Genomic DNA, 16984 nt, shown 5'->3' with positions numbered 1-16984 from the left:
GGGGGGGGTTTAGCGGCACAGCGTTCAGCGGCGCTCCGCGGGGGGGGTGTTCGGCAGCGCTCCACGGGGGGCTGGGGGTGTTGGCTGCGCTCCGCGGGGGGCTGGGGGTGTTCGGCGGGGGGTTCAGTGTCACGGCGCTGCGCAGGGGGGTGGCGTCGCGGTGCTGAGGGTGTGTGTTATGGCAGCGCTATGGAGGGCGGCACTCTTTTTTTTTGCTTGGGGCGGCAAAAAAGTTAGAGCCGGCCCTGCCTGAAGACAAAGGGTCTGATCTGTGCTCACATTGCTAAAGCAATTGGTTGGTATATTATTCTCCCCCAGGAAAGGGGGTGAAGGGGCTTGGGAGGATATTTTAGGGGGATAGGGATTCCAAGTGACCCTTCCCTGAATTTGTGTGTAAATCACTTGGTGGTGGCAGCAATACCGTCCAAGGACAAGGAAAGGAATTTGTACCTTGGGGAAGTTTTAACCTAAGCTGGTAGAATATAAGCTTAGGGGGTCTTTCGTGTGGGTCCCCACATCTGTACCCCAGAGTTCAGAGTGGGGGGGGGGACCCTGACACTGGTATTCACCATGCCACTGCTAACTAGTATTTTGAGGGGGTGTCCCACAATAGCTTTGGAGGGAGAGGGAGGCAGGAGGGAAGGTTTGCTGTAGTTTCCGGATTCTCTCTCCCCACAGTGTGGTGGTGGGGGGGGGGGAGGGAAGTGTCTCCCAGTCCAACTACAGTACTCTTCCTCCAGACCTCACAGCAGGTGGTTCCTACATCCTCACTCATCTTCCATGGCTTCCCCTGGAGCTACTCCCCTTGTGTTGCAGGAGAAGCTCTGTAGCTGGCAGCAGCCCAAGCTTGCAGGACAGTGATACTGCACGTGCACACTCTCAGGCTGTTGTTTACACAGGTTTCAGAAATAACAGACTATGTTTACTGGCCAGAAACAAAGAAGTTGGAGCAAAATAAAAAACAAACAATGCAGACAGAAACTGTTCCTGGAACATGGATTCTAAACATACATGATTTACAACTAGTAAGTGTAAGATGACAATATTCCTTTACCAAACAACAAACCTGAAAAATTACACCCACATTTTAGCACACGGCTGCATCATACTCTTTACCATCGTACTTGATTCTCACTCTCAGCACTGTTGTTCTGACAGAACATTTGTCTTCCAAGCTACTGACAATTCAGTCCATAAACAGTGTTTCTCCTTTCCTGTGGCAGTGTTCCACAGACGGACTCTGAGATCATCATGTACTTGTTTTCACAACAGAACAATAACCACTCAGTACATTTATGTAATCATTAATTATCAAGAGAAAAAGAAAAGACATGTCACTCTCTCCAGAGCTTCCTTCCAAGGACTTTACAACCTCAAAGACTTCATGGGCTTGGAAAAGTCACCAATCACTCAGTTTTTTTTTTTAAACTATCTTCTGGCTATCTAATTGCTTGTAGAACATGTTGGGAGAGGTGGGTGGGGAGGGGGAGAGAGAGATTGAGAGGGGAAGGAAAATAAAAAGAAATGAAAGGCGGGATCATAAGGCAAAATAACCTAGACACTTTGAAAGCTCTCAAAAGACCCCTTATGCAGTCACCTGCAATGTGAGATAACTTAAACTAAGGCCCTTCTTTAAGCCTGCCAGTACAAATCTGTGAGACGCGTCAAGGATGTAAGCTAAATAATCACCCTCTACGTGACATCCTGTATATTAAACTCTGGCCACACAGTGCACTTTCTAAGTAGGATGACATTCATATACTGCTACTTGTATTCATATACACTCTATATAGTAATATCACTCTTTCAATTTCCAAGCAGTTAAACTCTGGTTCAGCCTGAGGTCGAAACAAAGGCTTACCTGTGCCCTACCAACAATAAATAGCTGCCATTTAACAAAATATGACATCTCAAAAAATGTGATAAAAATGTGTCCGACCAACAAGGAATATAGAGCTAATAAATTAATAGGTGCTAGATCTCTTTTTATCTAATCTGATTACAAAAGGGCTATATTAATCCAGTGACTGAAGAGAAGATCTCTTTCCAAGATCCTTGTTCCTACAGTTTAGAGTAATATTGGAATATTTTGCTATTGGCTTAGATGAAACGATCATATTCCTTTCCCATTCATCCTGCCCCATTGGTAAAGTATATTAAAACATGCATCTATAACTCATCTATTCAATCAGGCTTCAGTTTTATGGGCAACAAACTACAGATGAATTTGTTTTTCAGCTGATGCAATTAAAGTACATCCATCTATCTACCTAAGGCATTTTGTAAAGTGCCAGTCGCCATGAGATGTGCACTTTAATCTGTATCACATACCATACAGTGAGACATGATAAGCATCTCTTCTAACAGTCAATATTTCCCACACTTAAGGAAGCCACAGACAAGCATGCATCAACTCGGATACTAGTTTGCATTTTCTACTATGTAAGAATGTTCTTTGTATGAAGAGACAATTTTTATCCTTTTACCCCTTTTAAACTCCACCGATCCACCTCTACAAAAGGTCTGCAAAAATACTACTAAATACAAATTAAATCTACCCTGAGCCAGCAGTTTTAATGCTTCCAGTATATTTTTAAAGAACTTTAAACAAAATATAAAACAACAAAAAGTCAAAATCTGGGGCCAACCCTGTGATCATATAGGAGTGTTCTACATGGTCATCCAGGACAGCTGGATTTCATGATCAGTCCCGCTCTGATTCCCTTGGCTGGCAGAGGCAAGGAGTGTAGTAGAGGAAGCATTTCCAGCTCCACAAAGAGGGACAGATACAAAGAAAAGGAGCAAAGAAAACAGCGAGCGTCTCATCTTGTTCAGCAGCAATCACTTCAGCTAATCAAGCAACAGCATTGGCAGGTTCTGAAAGGAGTTGTTATGGCAAACAGAATTTTCTTGAACTCAGAAATGGATTAGACTAGAGACAGATTTTTTTCCTTATCTAGAGCTCTGAGGGGGAAAAACTTATTGGAGAAAATGTTTACAATAAGATTAAGTTTATCTTAAAATCATGTCTCACAATAGGTTTGTCCTACTAGAGTATGTTTAAATTAGATATAGATTGACCCAACAAAAACAATAGAGATTTCCAGAACTTACACAATAATCATTGTGCTCAATCATATTTTTCAGAAAGTTTGAAATAAAAGGTTTTGACTCAAGATGGCATTTGTGATTCTCCATCTGACAGCAATCATCCTTCTGAAAAGTGATATTTGGGATAGCAATATTTGAGCTCATTGCCTATTTCAAACAATCAGGACTTGATTTTTAAGACATGACCTCCTTTTTGTGCATGCAATACGCAGGGCCGGCTCCAGGCACCAGGCACCCAAGCTGGTGCTTGGGGCGGCACCTGGAGGGGGGCGGCGCGGCGCTCCGGCCGCCGGGGAGAGCAGGGCCACAGCCGGGCTCGCCGCCCTCCCTCCGGCACTCTGGACGCCCCCCCCGCCCTCGCCTCGGCCGCCGGGGGGGGGGAGCCGAGCCCTCGCCGGGGCTCGCCGCCCTGCCCCCGGCGCTCTGGCCGCCGGGGTCGGGGGGAGAGCCGAGCCCCCGCTGGGGCTCGCCGCCCTGCCCCCGGCGCTGTGGCCGCCGGGGTCGGGGGGAGAGCCGAGCCCCCGCCGGGGCTCGCCGCCCTCCCCTCCGGCCGCCCTCCCCCCCGGCCGCCGGGGGGAGAGCGGAGCCCCCACTGGGGCTCCGGCCCGCCCCCCCCCCCGGCTCCGGCTGGAGGCTTTTTTGCCTAGGGCGGCAAAAAAGCCAGAGCCGGCCCTGGCAATACGGCACATGGAAACACTCAGGATATGTCTACACTTAAAGTGATGAAGCTGCATCGCTGTAGCGCTTCGTGAAGATACTACTTATGCCAACAGGAGAGCTTCTCCCGTTGGCATAGGTATTCCACCTCTCCAGGAGGCGGTAGCTATGTCTATGAGAGAAGCTCTTCCATCAACACAGCATGGTCTACACTGGGGATTAGGTAAATTTAACTACATCGCTCAGGAATTTCCACACCACTGAGCAATGTAGTTATACCAACATAAGTTGGTAGCATATAGACCAAGCCTCAGGCACACATTTTTCAAACACTAACTGTGGGTTAGTGGGTGTTAGAGCTTGAAAAGTGCATGTGCAGGTTGGTGCATGTGCAAAGTTAAGTATCCACAAAAGGAGGGTGGTGTGAGATCCCTGTTATAAAAAAATCACAGCTAACATTATCGAACTTGGGTGCCTGAAGTTAACCACCTAAATCCATAATACTATGGCGGTACCTCAATAAGCCCCAATTCAGGACAGCGCATAAATATATGCTTAACTTTAAGCACATGCTTAAATCCTATCGAAGTCATTGGGACTTGTTCTTTTCTGATCTGAGATTTTAAAGTGGCCTGAATTTCAGAGACAGTGAACACTGACAACTGCCATTGACGTCACTGTGAGCTGCAGGTGCTCAGCATCTCAGCAAATCAGGTCACTTTTAGTGAGATGCCTAAATACGGATTAGGCACTCATATCGGAAAAATCTAGTTTCGGGTCTTTAATAGTCAACTGCCAATAAAAGCTACTAGAAGGCATATCCAAAACTCAAAATAAGCAGAAATCGCTTTCTTGCAAGAAAAATACAATCCTAGGTGGGTTCCATTTACAGAGCTTCCAACAGTCAAAGTATTTTGGTAGACAGTTGACTGTGAAGGTGCTCTTTAGGTAGATTTGGATTAAGTATTGATCATTACAATATGTTGCAATTAAACATTTTGTACTGCAATACTACTAGTGATCCTATTGCAGAATCTATAGATAAAATAGGAGTTTTTAACAGATGGGTTCTGGAAACTTGTAACCCAAATACTGCAGTATTTTTACAATGAAAATGAGTACATGGAAATAAAAACCATGTGATTTTCACTGAAGCAAATTTAAACAAGGACAGAGGGGGAATCCAAACTGTTTTTACTCCTTGATACAAGAGTTGCATTTAATTCCAAGAAATCTCTCATTCACTTTTCACGCTGAACAGAATGCAGAATGTTGCTGAACACACTGCAAGTTAAACGTTTTGTCAAAAGAGACACAGATCAGTGTTGTAAAAGAATATACCAATGACAGTTTCATCCTGACCACACCCTCATATTCAAGGCATTCAAAACTATGATTCTGACCTTTCCTTCCCAATCCTCCCTCTCTTCTTTATGCCCATAACCTCCTTGTCATTAGACTCTTCTCTGCCTGTGATGGGGCTTTCGCTAGCTTTGCGGGTGATGGGGTTAAGTACCCATTAGTTGTGCTCTGCACCTGATAGGTGACTGATTAACTGCCTCCTGCCCAGAGGAAGCGAAGCTAGACTGTATAATGAGCTAAGGGAGCTCAGTTCAGGGGGGCTGTGAGGTGTTAAAAGTTTGGACATATGGCAGTCATTTGTAAGGGAACAATGAGGTGCAGTAAATGTGGAGGAAATTACTTATATGAGAACTGTGTAGAACAAACAGAACTTAAAGGTAGCAAATGTGGGGGGGGAAAGCACAGTGCAGCATATAAAGGATGTGCAGTAGCAGAACGAGCTAGAGAAATTTTAAAACATAGTTTTGAATAATTTTATCATATGTGGAGGCTACCAAAAGGTAACCACTGCAGAAAATAGAAAAATAAAAACACACAAATAAGAGAAAAGATGTAGAGGGGCAGCAGAACATATCTCTGGTCAGAGAGGAGAATATAAGAGGAATGGGAAATGATGTATTGCTGGCAGGTAAAGAGAAGTTTATAACATTCATTATGGAGGTAATTAACTTTGCCTTGCAGACACGGAAAAAACAGAAAGGATTAAAATCATAGCAAAAGCAGCAGAAAAATATCTAAAGATAGACAACCTTTCTATTAGATTGTATGCACGCAATTTTAAACTAAGGAAATAATACAGCTTAAATAACCTGGTGTTAAAGATCCTAGGCTGAAATGCACATAGTTTAATAATGCATGGACGGGAATTTAAGAAAGCCTTCTTTGAAATGGAAAAAAAGCCTGATGTAATATGTGTGTGCAAGAAACATCACTCATAAGTAAATTTACGTTCAATCTACCACAGTGGTTCTCAAACTTTTGTACTGGTGACCCCTTTCACATAGCAAGCTCTGAGTGCGACCCCCCCTTGTAAATTAAAAACACTTTTTTATATATTTAACACCATTATAAATGCTGGAGGCAAAGCGGGGTTTAGGATGGAGTCTGACAGCTCGCAACCCCCCCATGTAATAACCTCGCGACTCCCAGAGGGGTCCCAACCCTCAGTTTAAGAACTCCTGATCTACCAGGGTATGATATACTCTAGAGGGATTAAGAGGCTACAGGGGGGTAGGTGGGTGTCTGTATATTTATAAAAGAGGGACTTAGCTACATTACAACGGATGTGCAGAAACTAATTTCTGAATATAATGCTATTGAGACTCCCATGCAGAACAAAAAACACATATATACATAGTTATAATACATGTAAAATTAGTTATTTTAGAAGTACAAAAATTAGTTGTTAATGTAAAAAACCCATTCATAATTTGTGAAGATTGTAATGGTCATAATGAGCTGTGGGGAAGTGAGAAAACTGACCTAAATGGTAAATGCTTAGAACAATTTATTGATATGCATAACCTGATAATATTGAATATAGTAACACCTAGTAGATTTAATTCAGTGGATGGATCCTTTTCTGTTCTGGATCTGGGAACTGCAACAAATAGATAGTAAATGCACATGGGAATTTCATAAAGATGGACTGGGAAGTGATTACTTCCCTATGCTTATGAGTATCAAAGCTGAGGAAACGTCAAAAACGCAAAAAGAGTTCCTAGCTGGAATTCTTGAAGAGCTGAGTGGGGCCTTTTTGAGATTAAATATGATGAATATTTATATAGTAACTGTATAAGTAACAATGTAGGAAATTCTATAACAACGCAATAAAAGGAATTACAGCAGCAGCTGATCCGGCCATCTACGAAACATCAAATTTCCCCCGACTTAGAAATCTGGCTTCCCTGCGGGAATGACGATTGCAAATTAACAATCAAGGAAAGAAATAAGGCATACAAGCACCATTGCAGTACACAGGTTAGCAGCATGCAGGCCTGGGCGGCTTCAGGACACCAGCAACAGCTGTGCTCTCTCTGCCTTTGTTACCCTCAGGAGTAAGATATCAGCTAAAATCACCACCACCTGTGGAAAATGGTGCCTGCACTCAGTGCTATTGCCCTATACTCAGTTTCATGCAACCGAGTAATTCCCTTCCCATTCAACCTCAGCCCTGGAGGGCCATAGACACCATGGCTGGTGCTGAGGGCGGCACTATGGACAAGCACTCTGAAGCAGAAGTGTCACTAAGCATGTCTTGTTTAAAACTTTAGGGGAGCTAGAGAAGGGAGTTCTGAATCTTAACTCTCACTTTCCGTTGTGACTATATTGACAATGGTACCTCTGTGTGTTTTAGCTTCAGCTGCTGCCATTGTGGCCTAGAGGAGTTCCCCCTCCACACCTGCAGAATGCCTGAGTCACATACAGAGGAGAAAGAAGAGGACATGAGATGAAATATTTAATGAGATCCTGTGAGCCAGTGCTGCATCAAACCATGAGGATCAATGCTGCAGACAGCCTGGAGAAGGGAAGAGCACACAGGAGGAAGGCCCAGTATTCCCAGCAGGAAAAGGAGAGGGAGATGCATGAGGAGACTTCTCAGGCAGCAAACACAGATGCTGCAGGCTCTTGTGGGCCTACAGGTACAACAGTCACGGGCTCGCCTACCTCTGAAGTCCATGGAGAACTCCATTACAGCACCTCCCTACACCGCCCTCCCCTTCAACATTTCACTTGGCCTCAGGGGCTTGTTCCCTACCCCTATCACACCACCCCAGGGGACATTAAGGACAACCACAGCTTCATATACACTGACCTGTGAAAGCCATGGTTGCTGTATGTGCAGGTAAAATGGACATGAATGTCCTCTCCACTTGTTAAGTTCTGTTCCATTAATTTATTAAGATGTTAATGTATTTGATTTTAAGTTGCACAGACTTTTTCTTGCACGGGTTTTGTTACTGAATAAAATTCTACTATTTGGAAAATAATTAATCTTTTATTAGTTCACAACATATGCTGCAGAGTGCCTAGCAGTTCGGAAAACACCCACTTACTTGTTATGGTACAGTGTGACACAATTCATAGGATCAGTGACAAAAACAGTGTAATAATCAGAAATGTATAGCAAACACTGAAAAATTAATAAGTGCATTAACAGTGTTGTAGTCCTAGACGTGCACCAAGCACCACATCAGTCCGAACAGGCCCCAAAACAACAGGGCCAGGTGCATCACAGTACACCATGCATTCCTGTGGCTCACAGTTAAAGTGCTCTTTCAAAGCCTCCTGGAACTGCAGAGCTCCTGTGTCTGGCTGTTCAAACTCAGCAGACAGCCATTCCACCTCTATCCTCCACCCTAGCAGCAACTTTTCCCCTTTTGCTTCACAGATATTATGCAGGACACAGCAGGCAGCTATAACCGTTGGGATATTTTTTTCACTGAGATCCAATCTTGTGAGTAAACAATGTCCGCGTCCCTTCAATCTACCAAAACTGCATTCAGCTGTCATTCTGCACCGGCTGAGCTGGTAGTAAAAGCTTTCCTTGGTGCTGTCAAGGTGGCTGGTGTATGGTTTCACAAGCCACAGGAGCAAGGGGTAGGCTGGGTCCCCCAGGATCACTACTGGCTTTTCAACATCGTTAGTGGTAATCTGCCAGTCAGGAAAAAGAGTCCCTGCTTGTAACTTTCCTAAAAGTCCTGAGTTCTTAAAGATGCGAACGTCATGCACTTTCCCTGACAAGCCAACACTGATGCCAATGGATCATCAGGGTTTCCTCACCAACACTTGCATAACTGTAGAAAAATAGCCCTTTTTGCTGATGTACTCTATGGTGCCAAAATAGGGATATATATGCTGTCTATTGCCCCACCGCAGTTTGGAAACCCCACTGCTGCAAATCTATCCACTATGTCCTGCATATTGCCGAGAGTCACAGTCCTGCATAGCGGGAGGCAATTAATACCCTGCACACTGGCATGACAATGGCCCCCACAATGGATTTTTCAACTCCAAAATGGTTTGCCACTGATGGGTAGAAATCCAACATTGCAAGTTTCCACAGTGCAATCGCCACTTGTTTTTCCACTGTCAGTATAGCTGTCATTCTGGTGTCTCTGCGCTGGAGACCTGGGGCAAACTCAGCACACATATCCAGGTATATGGCCTTGCAAAAGTTTTGCAGCCACTGCTCGTCAACCCAAGTCTGCACTACAATGTCATCCCACCAGCTAGTACTCGTTTCTCAGGCCCGGAAGCAGCATTTCCCCCATATGCAGCTGCTCCATGAATGCCACCAACAACCTTGAATTGATTCTTGCTATGTCCCACAGCAATCTGTCCTCCAAGAAATCATCATGTTCCCCGCTGCTGTGGTTCTTCTTACAGCTAGCTCTGCAAATACCAGGGAATTGTGCGTCTTGTGCTTACAATGCTTATGACAATAGTGCAGAGCTGTGCAGGCTCCATGCTTCCATCGGAGATGGCGGATAGCAAGGAGGACCACGCAGGTTTATAAGAATTTTTAAAAAGGTGCAAAAATTATGGAATATAGATGACATTCTGTGATGGAGACAGTTGCATCCTTGGACGTTGACCCCTTGCTCCCAGTCACCCCTGCACGACTCATTTCTGCCCAACCATGCATTGCCAAAACGTCCCAAAATACGGTTGGCTGGACAGTGGCAGGTTACACACTGAGATACCTACCTATGGTGCACCGCACTATGCACTGACACAAGCTCTCCTGGTGAACACATGCAGCGCCGACGCAAGGAGCCAAGTATGCATGTGCATAAGCGATCTATTAACTGCGGCAGCTTTATGCCCACATCACTTGCATTGATCAAAGTTTGTAATGTAAACATGGCCTATGTCTACACTTAAAAGATTACAGTGGCACAACTGTATCGCTGCAACTACGCCACTGTAGACACTCACTACAGCAAGGGGAGCAGCTCTCCCATTGCTATAGTTAATCCACCTCCCCAAGAGGTAGTAGGTAGGTCGATGGAGGAATTCTTCTGTCGACTTAGCACTGTCTACCGTGGGGGATAAGTTGGCATAGCTACATCTCCCAGGGGTGTGGATTTTTCACACCCCTGGGAGACATAGCTATGGCAATGTAAGTTTTCAGTGTAGACCATTCCTGAATGAAAAGATATAAATAATTTTAAAAACTTGGCTAAAAACAAATGAAGAAAGTGGTGGACATAGCCTCATGGACAAGGCTGCTGCATCAAAAAACAAACAAAGAAAGCGCAGGGCGAGAGACTCAGGAGTGAGGAGGTAGGGAGAGTTCTCTCTCTCTGGGAAGGGGCTGGAGCCCATTAGTTTTGGACTGGCTGTTGCCAGTAAACAGAGTTGCAAGAATTTTTTCCTAATGTCCAACCTAAACCGTCCTTACTGCAATTTAAGCCCATTGCTTCTTGTCCTATCCTCAGAGATTAACGAGAACAATTTTTCTCCCTCCTCCTTGTAACAACCTTTTATGTACACCTCTACCCCGATATAACGCGACCTGATATAACACAAATTCGGATTTAATGCGGTAAGGCAGTGCTCCGGGGAGGCGGGTCTGCGCACTCCGGTGGATCAAAGCAAGTTTGATATAACGCGGTTTCACCTATAACGCGGTAAGATTTTTTTGGCTCCCGAGAACAGTGTTATATCGAGGTAGAGGTGTACTTGAAAACTAGCATCATGTCCCCTCTCAGTCTTCTCTTCTCCATACCAAACAAACCCAATTTTTTCCAACCTTTAATCATTTTTGCTGCTTTTCTCTGGACTTTCTCCAGTTTGTCCACATCTTTCCTGAAATTTGGTGCCCAGAACAATACTCCAGTTGAGGCCTAATCAGTGTGGAGTAGAGAAGAAGAATTACTTCTTGTGTCTTGCTTACAACACTCCTACTAATACCTCCCAGAATGATGTTCACTTTTTTGTTGTTGCAAGTGTTACACTGTTGACTCATATTTAGCTTGTGATCCACTATGACCCCAGATCCCTTTCCGCAGTACTCCTTCCTAGGCAGCCATTTTGTATGTAGGAGTGGGATTAACTTCTGTGGTGGGGCCCTAGAGAGGAGAGGAGCCCTGAGCTAAGGTCTGCCAGGACCAGGGAATGAAGAAGCAGCCCAGGTGGGGCAATGGACTTTTTTTTATTCAGAGTTGAACCCCAGAAGGGGATTGAACGGTTAATGACTTGGCCAGAGGGCCGAGCCACAGAAGACCCAGTAAGGCAGTCTGCAGAAGGGACTAGCTGAAACTGACCATTGCAGCCGAGGTAGTGGCCACCAGAGGGAGTGCAAGAGGCAATGTCCCCTGCAATGCCGTATCCAGGCAGGAGGGGGTGCCCATGTCCACGTAAGGAAATGCTTTTACACTGCCATTCTCCCTCTGCATTCAGGCTCTCGCTCAGTCTGATTATTTCGTCCTCTAAGGTATTAACATTCATCCTTTCAGATCTGTTGCTACTGCTAAAATACTGGTTATCTCAGCTTGACTAGCATTGTAAGAGTCAGATGGAAATGACCTGTTGGGTTGTATTATTAAAAAGTCAAGTACCTCAGGCCAGGTACCAGCCACACATGCAGTTACTGCACTTATGCATACAAATCAGGTGTTGTGCATGCAAAGTCTTAGAGATAACAAGGGGATGGCCAACATTTTCATATTTGGGTGCCTAAAGCTAGTCATCTAAATCCACATTTAGGCATGTAGATAAAAGTGATCTGTTGTTCAGAAGTGCTGAGCATCTCCAGATTTCACTAAAGTTAATGGGAACTGCAGGTTCTCAGCACCACTGCATATCAGCCCATTTTACCTAAATTTAGATGCTTAGGTGTAGACAAGTTATGGGCAATGAAGTTACATAACATCTCTTTAATAAGGTCTGACACATTTCATGAAATCCTTCCCATCTTTTTTCTAATGCTCTTGCTTTTGGGGGAATATTACTATCTCAATCATTCCATCTCACTAAGTGGCTTCAGGGCAACTAAGCAATTTTGCTTCCTCTCTTTAATTACTGCAACAACTACTTTTTTAGACACTAACATTTTCTAATTTCTGTTGCCAGCTGCACTTTGGATAGCGAACTCCATCACCCATCTGAGACTGAACAATATGTGTATTAGCTAGAGAGTACTGAATATTTTCTTTTTTGTCTGTGATCAGCTGCAACCGACACTTTTTGTCCAGATCTTTTGGTCCAGTTTGTGTTTTGCCAGACTGTTTTTCATCTATGTTCCTTTTCCTTTAAATATGAGTTCGTACTCCTCATACTCTGTTGTGTGTCCTCTTAAGCATGATTACTTCATTCTATAGTAGAGTACTAATGCACCTATGACATTGTCCAACTTCTTTGATTCAGCTGAATTGTTGGCATCAAAAGGTCTCTTTATCCTTCAAAATCCCATCAGAGATGGGGTTATTAAGCTACAATGCATTTTCCATGTGGTACATCTTGTATGCTTCAGAAACAAAGCTGAAAGGTACTAGAATGTTAGGTGCTTGGACCAGACAAGAGTTATACAAAAAAAGGATCACTGTACAGTCACTATACATTTAACCCTGCAGTAGGCATGTGTATGCTCTCTTCTGTGTTTTAATGTATGTTGCCCTTTGTACTGGCAGAAAAAAAGAGATCGGAGAAACAAGGGAACAGGAGCAAGCTACTAAATATGGTTTGTCAAAAATGTGTAACTTGCAATAACATTCAGCATTATAGGTGCATTATATTTAGAAATCGTCAAGGTGTATTGAAATAGTTGACAAAAAATGTTTTAAAGATACCTGCTGTTCTACTTAAGAAATTTAGGGCAAAATCCTCCCCCACTGGCTTCAAGAGGGCCAGGATTTCACCCTTATTGAATTACTTACTCCCCCACCCTTTCCTTCTATCAGATTGTCCTGGACTCCACTTACTTCAGGATGTGCTTTATGAAGGCAAGTGCTCTACTGAGACATCTCCCAGGTAACTGATTTAGCAACAGGCAGGAACTGCTCCTTAATGAGGACAGTATTGGCATAAATTCTACTTAGCTGGCATGGAGACATTATTGAAAGTGTTAACTGGTGTTAAATGTGTGTAATATTATATCTAATATTAAATCTGAGCTCAGATTTTTTTAATGCAGAAACCTGCTAAATAAAGATTAAAAGAAAAAGCAAAAACCAAAGTGTCATTGGAGCTCATGCTCTAATACGTCTGTTAGTCTATAAGGTGCCATAGGACTCTTTGCTGCAAAAATCAAAGTGTCATTCTAGTATTGCATTTCAAAACCTTTTCAAACTTATTTTTAAAAGGCGTCTTCTCTTTGGCTCCTGCAATGAACTTCAAATGGGTGTATGGACCTGCCTGTGTGGACCTCATTGCAGGATCAGGGCCTTAGCTGAGAGAGACACTTCATTAGGACAACATGCTCTCCCCACAGAGCTGTCCCAAATGCAATTGACTTTGCTGTTCTACCCTTTTTCTTATAGATGTCTGTGATTGGATATATAGGGGTCCCAAGAGGGCTGTGATGCTCTGTTCTAATTTCATCAGTAAGAAACACTGCTGAACTGGATGGCAGTGCAGGATGGCTCCAGGCAATGCTTTTAATGCAGAGGGTATCATTCAATGATTAGAAGGCAAAGTAAAGATGAAATGCGTCACTTGTTTTATTGCAATTCATTTTAATCCACATACAGCTGTAGTACTAAGCTAAGGGATCTGGCAATGCTTCCTGCTACTGGCAAATACACCACAAAGGCCCCCTTTTAGGACCCCGAAAGACCTTCATATCCATGCACAATTCCCAGATTATTTTTCGCTGCACTGTTCTGGATATACTATAGGGGGGGAAATTACATATAAGCCAATGAAGCATCCAATTGTGCATTGTATTTGCATTTAAGTTCCCTGGCTCAAAATATTCCCTAGCAATTTGAATTCCAGATTTACGTATACCAGTGATAGGTCGCCTATCCAGGCTTTCAGATCACTGCCCCAGCAGTCTGTATCAGGACACCTTTCTGGCAGACCAGTTATAGCATAAGGGAATGGATTCACTGACTGCTGAAAAGGCAGATGGTGCAGTTTGATCTTCTAAATAAGCTTGCTTCCCCACTTACAGAAGAGCCAACACCATCGCACAGCAGAAGTTGGAGAGGGAAACCACAGGGAAGCCATTACTGATCACAGCTCACTGTAGCACAGCAGTTCTCCAACCTATTCATTCTGTGCAGAACTCTGTAACAGAGTGTTCTGCTGTCCTCTAGTGGATAAAGCACTAGGATCAGGAGTCAGGAGACCTGTGGTCTGTTCCCATCTCTACCACTGGCCTGCTGTGTGATTTACACTGTAAGCTCTGTGGGGCAGGGACTGTCTCATATGGTGTGTTTGTACTGTGCTTAGCACCGTGAAGCCCCTATCTGGGGGGGGGGGGAAGGGGTCTCTAGGTGCTACTCTAATAAAAATAATGAATCTGCCCCCCCCCCCCCCCCCTCATAACTTGCTTGTGAGAATGTTTCATCTTGTAGACAACCTCAAAGAGCTCTGCAAACACACTGGTGGTCCAAGAAACGTACTATGAGCACCCGTGCACTAAAGCTATCCCTGTCCTTACCAGGGTGATCGGACTGTGGCAGCTTGGGAAGTAGGCAAAGACAGAACAAGCATTGAAGCAGAATGTGTCTTACAGGGTGGATGATAGGGGAAGAGAGTGCAAAGAGCAATGAAGGGAAGGGAAGGAGAGAACTTAGACTGGAGGCCCTTTCGAGGGAACTAGATTGCAAAGCTTGGTCTTCCAAAGATGACTTTTTTTTTATTATTTTTTTTTTTTATTTTAACCCCTGCAGATTTTCAAACATAACAAAACCTCTGGTAAAGATAAAGAATTATCCACAGCATTAAAATAGCATAGATGCCCACAGCATGAGAATGCCATTGAAACTGAAATCCAGAATTTGTGGGATGTTGTTAAAACCTCATTGCTTGAGATGTTGAAGTTCCCATATACAATATGTATAGCTGTTTCCCTTCAATTTACCTTTAAAACTTGCTATTATTCAGCACTCCTAAAGCATCATTTACTATAGTAGTAACCAACCAGTAAAATGATGTTATGTTACCTTACTCCGTCTTCAGCTGCTAACATCCAGCACAGGCATCCAGACTCAATTTGTCTTTTTTAAATAAAACCTGAAAGACAATAAGAAAAAGAATCTCTGTGTGGAACCATAATAATAGAATAAGAATATGGAAAATAACTTTGGTATGAAATGAACATATGGTCAAGTCTACAAAAATATCATTCCATTAAAAAAAACACTGAACCAAAGATGACTTTCTCCCCCCCCCCCCTTTTGTAACCTAACGTCTCAATAGCTGGAGAAGAAATCTAGACTGGGGACCACTTTTGAGAAAAAAAGCATGTTAAAGGTGCAAGAGAAATTTCAGAAGCCATGTATTATTATTGTAAAGTTTTATGCTTAGAGACTGTGATTCATGTCTCCCTGATACTATACAAATATTAGTGAAAACAGAATACATATCTATACAACTATATTCCAGGAACGGGGCGGGGAGAGATAGCTCAGTGGTTTGAGCATTGGCCTGCTAAACCCAGGGTTGTGAGTTCAATCCTTGAGGGGGCCACTTAGGGATCTGGGGCAAAATCAGTACTTGGTCCTGCTAGTGAAGGCAGGGGGCTGGACTCAATGACCTGTCAAGGTCCCTTCCAGTTCTCAGAGATGGGATATCTCCATTAATTTAATTTAATTTATAATGTCACTCGGTGTGTCACCCTGGAGCCTATTAGATCTGTAGAGTCTGTGTGAAGTGATGAAAACAGCCACAAGCATGTCTGAGGGCTCTTTTTCATCAGAATATCACCAGGCTGAATCATCACCAGGTTTCACAGTATGTCACCATCCAGTTAAGTTCTCAGCCATTTTGGCTTACTAATTACACTCATTGTTGTACAGCTACAATAAGGCATGTATCTATGCCATGCCAAGAGTCCTAAACCATGATGATATCAGAGGTAACTCAACCAATCACCACCGTACTCTACAGTTAATTTGTATGTAACAATTTCACTGGTTGCATAAAGGAGACTGCACAGATGGTGGATTATTTGGCCCAACCACCACGCCTGTGTGCCCTACTTCCGCCCGTACAAAAACATCAATATCCCAGCACAATCCCAACTAGACACAAATCAACACAACCACCCACACAACACAGATATAGTCTGTTGCATCAGTGTGAAGCAATGGAAACAACTGCAAGCATGGTTGAGAGCTCCTTTTGCAGAATATCACCAGGTCCAATCATCACTGGGTTTTGCAATCTGTTACCAACCAATATTTAAGTTCTCAGCCATTTTCAGCTTTTACACACAACTTTATGAATTACACCTGTGCGACAGCCCAGGCTTTCAGTTACTAATATATACTAAAAATGCTCTTTAATCACTATTAAATTCTGCAGGCATACTGAGAGTACATCCACCCCACAAAACCAAACAAATAAAAAGAAACCAAAGCAGCAAGTCTCAGAGCCTGGGTCAACTGACTGGGACTTATGCTATGGGGCTAAAAATAGCTGTTTAGACAATCCCACTCAGGCTGGAGCCTGGGCTCTGAGACCTTCCACCCACACTGGGATTCAGAACCTGGGCTCCCGCCTGAGCCGGAACATCTACACAGCTATTTTTAGCCTCATAGTGTGAGCCCCGTGAGCCTGAGTCAGGTGACCCACAGTTGCCGCCACAGGATTCCTTGCAGCGTAGACGGACCCTAAATCTCAGGTAAGACGACGCTCTTGCATGGATGCACCCGCATCATTCCACTGAGGCTAGGTC

At 43.8% G+C, this 16984-nt stretch overlaps 1 protein-coding gene across 8 annotated transcripts in view; it reads right to left on the bottom strand.

The window, feature by feature from the left end:
• INPP4A (inositol polyphosphate-4-phosphatase type I A) overlaps nucleotides 1-16984 on the bottom strand; it is a 193732-nt gene that overhangs the window by 104665 nt on the left and 72083 nt on the right. For all 8 annotated transcript variants that reach the window (XM_024213386.2, XM_029910605.1, XM_029910610.1 and 5 more), the window contains exon 2: nucleotides 15249-15318. The gene's annotated coding sequence lies outside the window, so the exon portion shown is untranslated. The remainder of the gene's footprint in view (nucleotides 1-15248; nucleotides 15319-16984) is intronic.

The sequence above is a fragment of the Terrapene carolina genome, unplaced genomic scaffold, assembly GCF_002925995.2.
Source record: "Terrapene carolina triunguis isolate 2854851 unplaced genomic scaffold, T_m_triunguis-2.0 Scaffold21, whole genome shotgun sequence".
NCBI lineage: Eukaryota > Metazoa > Chordata > Testudines > Emydidae > Terrapene > Terrapene triunguis.
The sequence above is the reverse complement of the archived record's forward strand: the minus strand, read 5'-3'. Positions and strand labels throughout refer to the sequence as shown.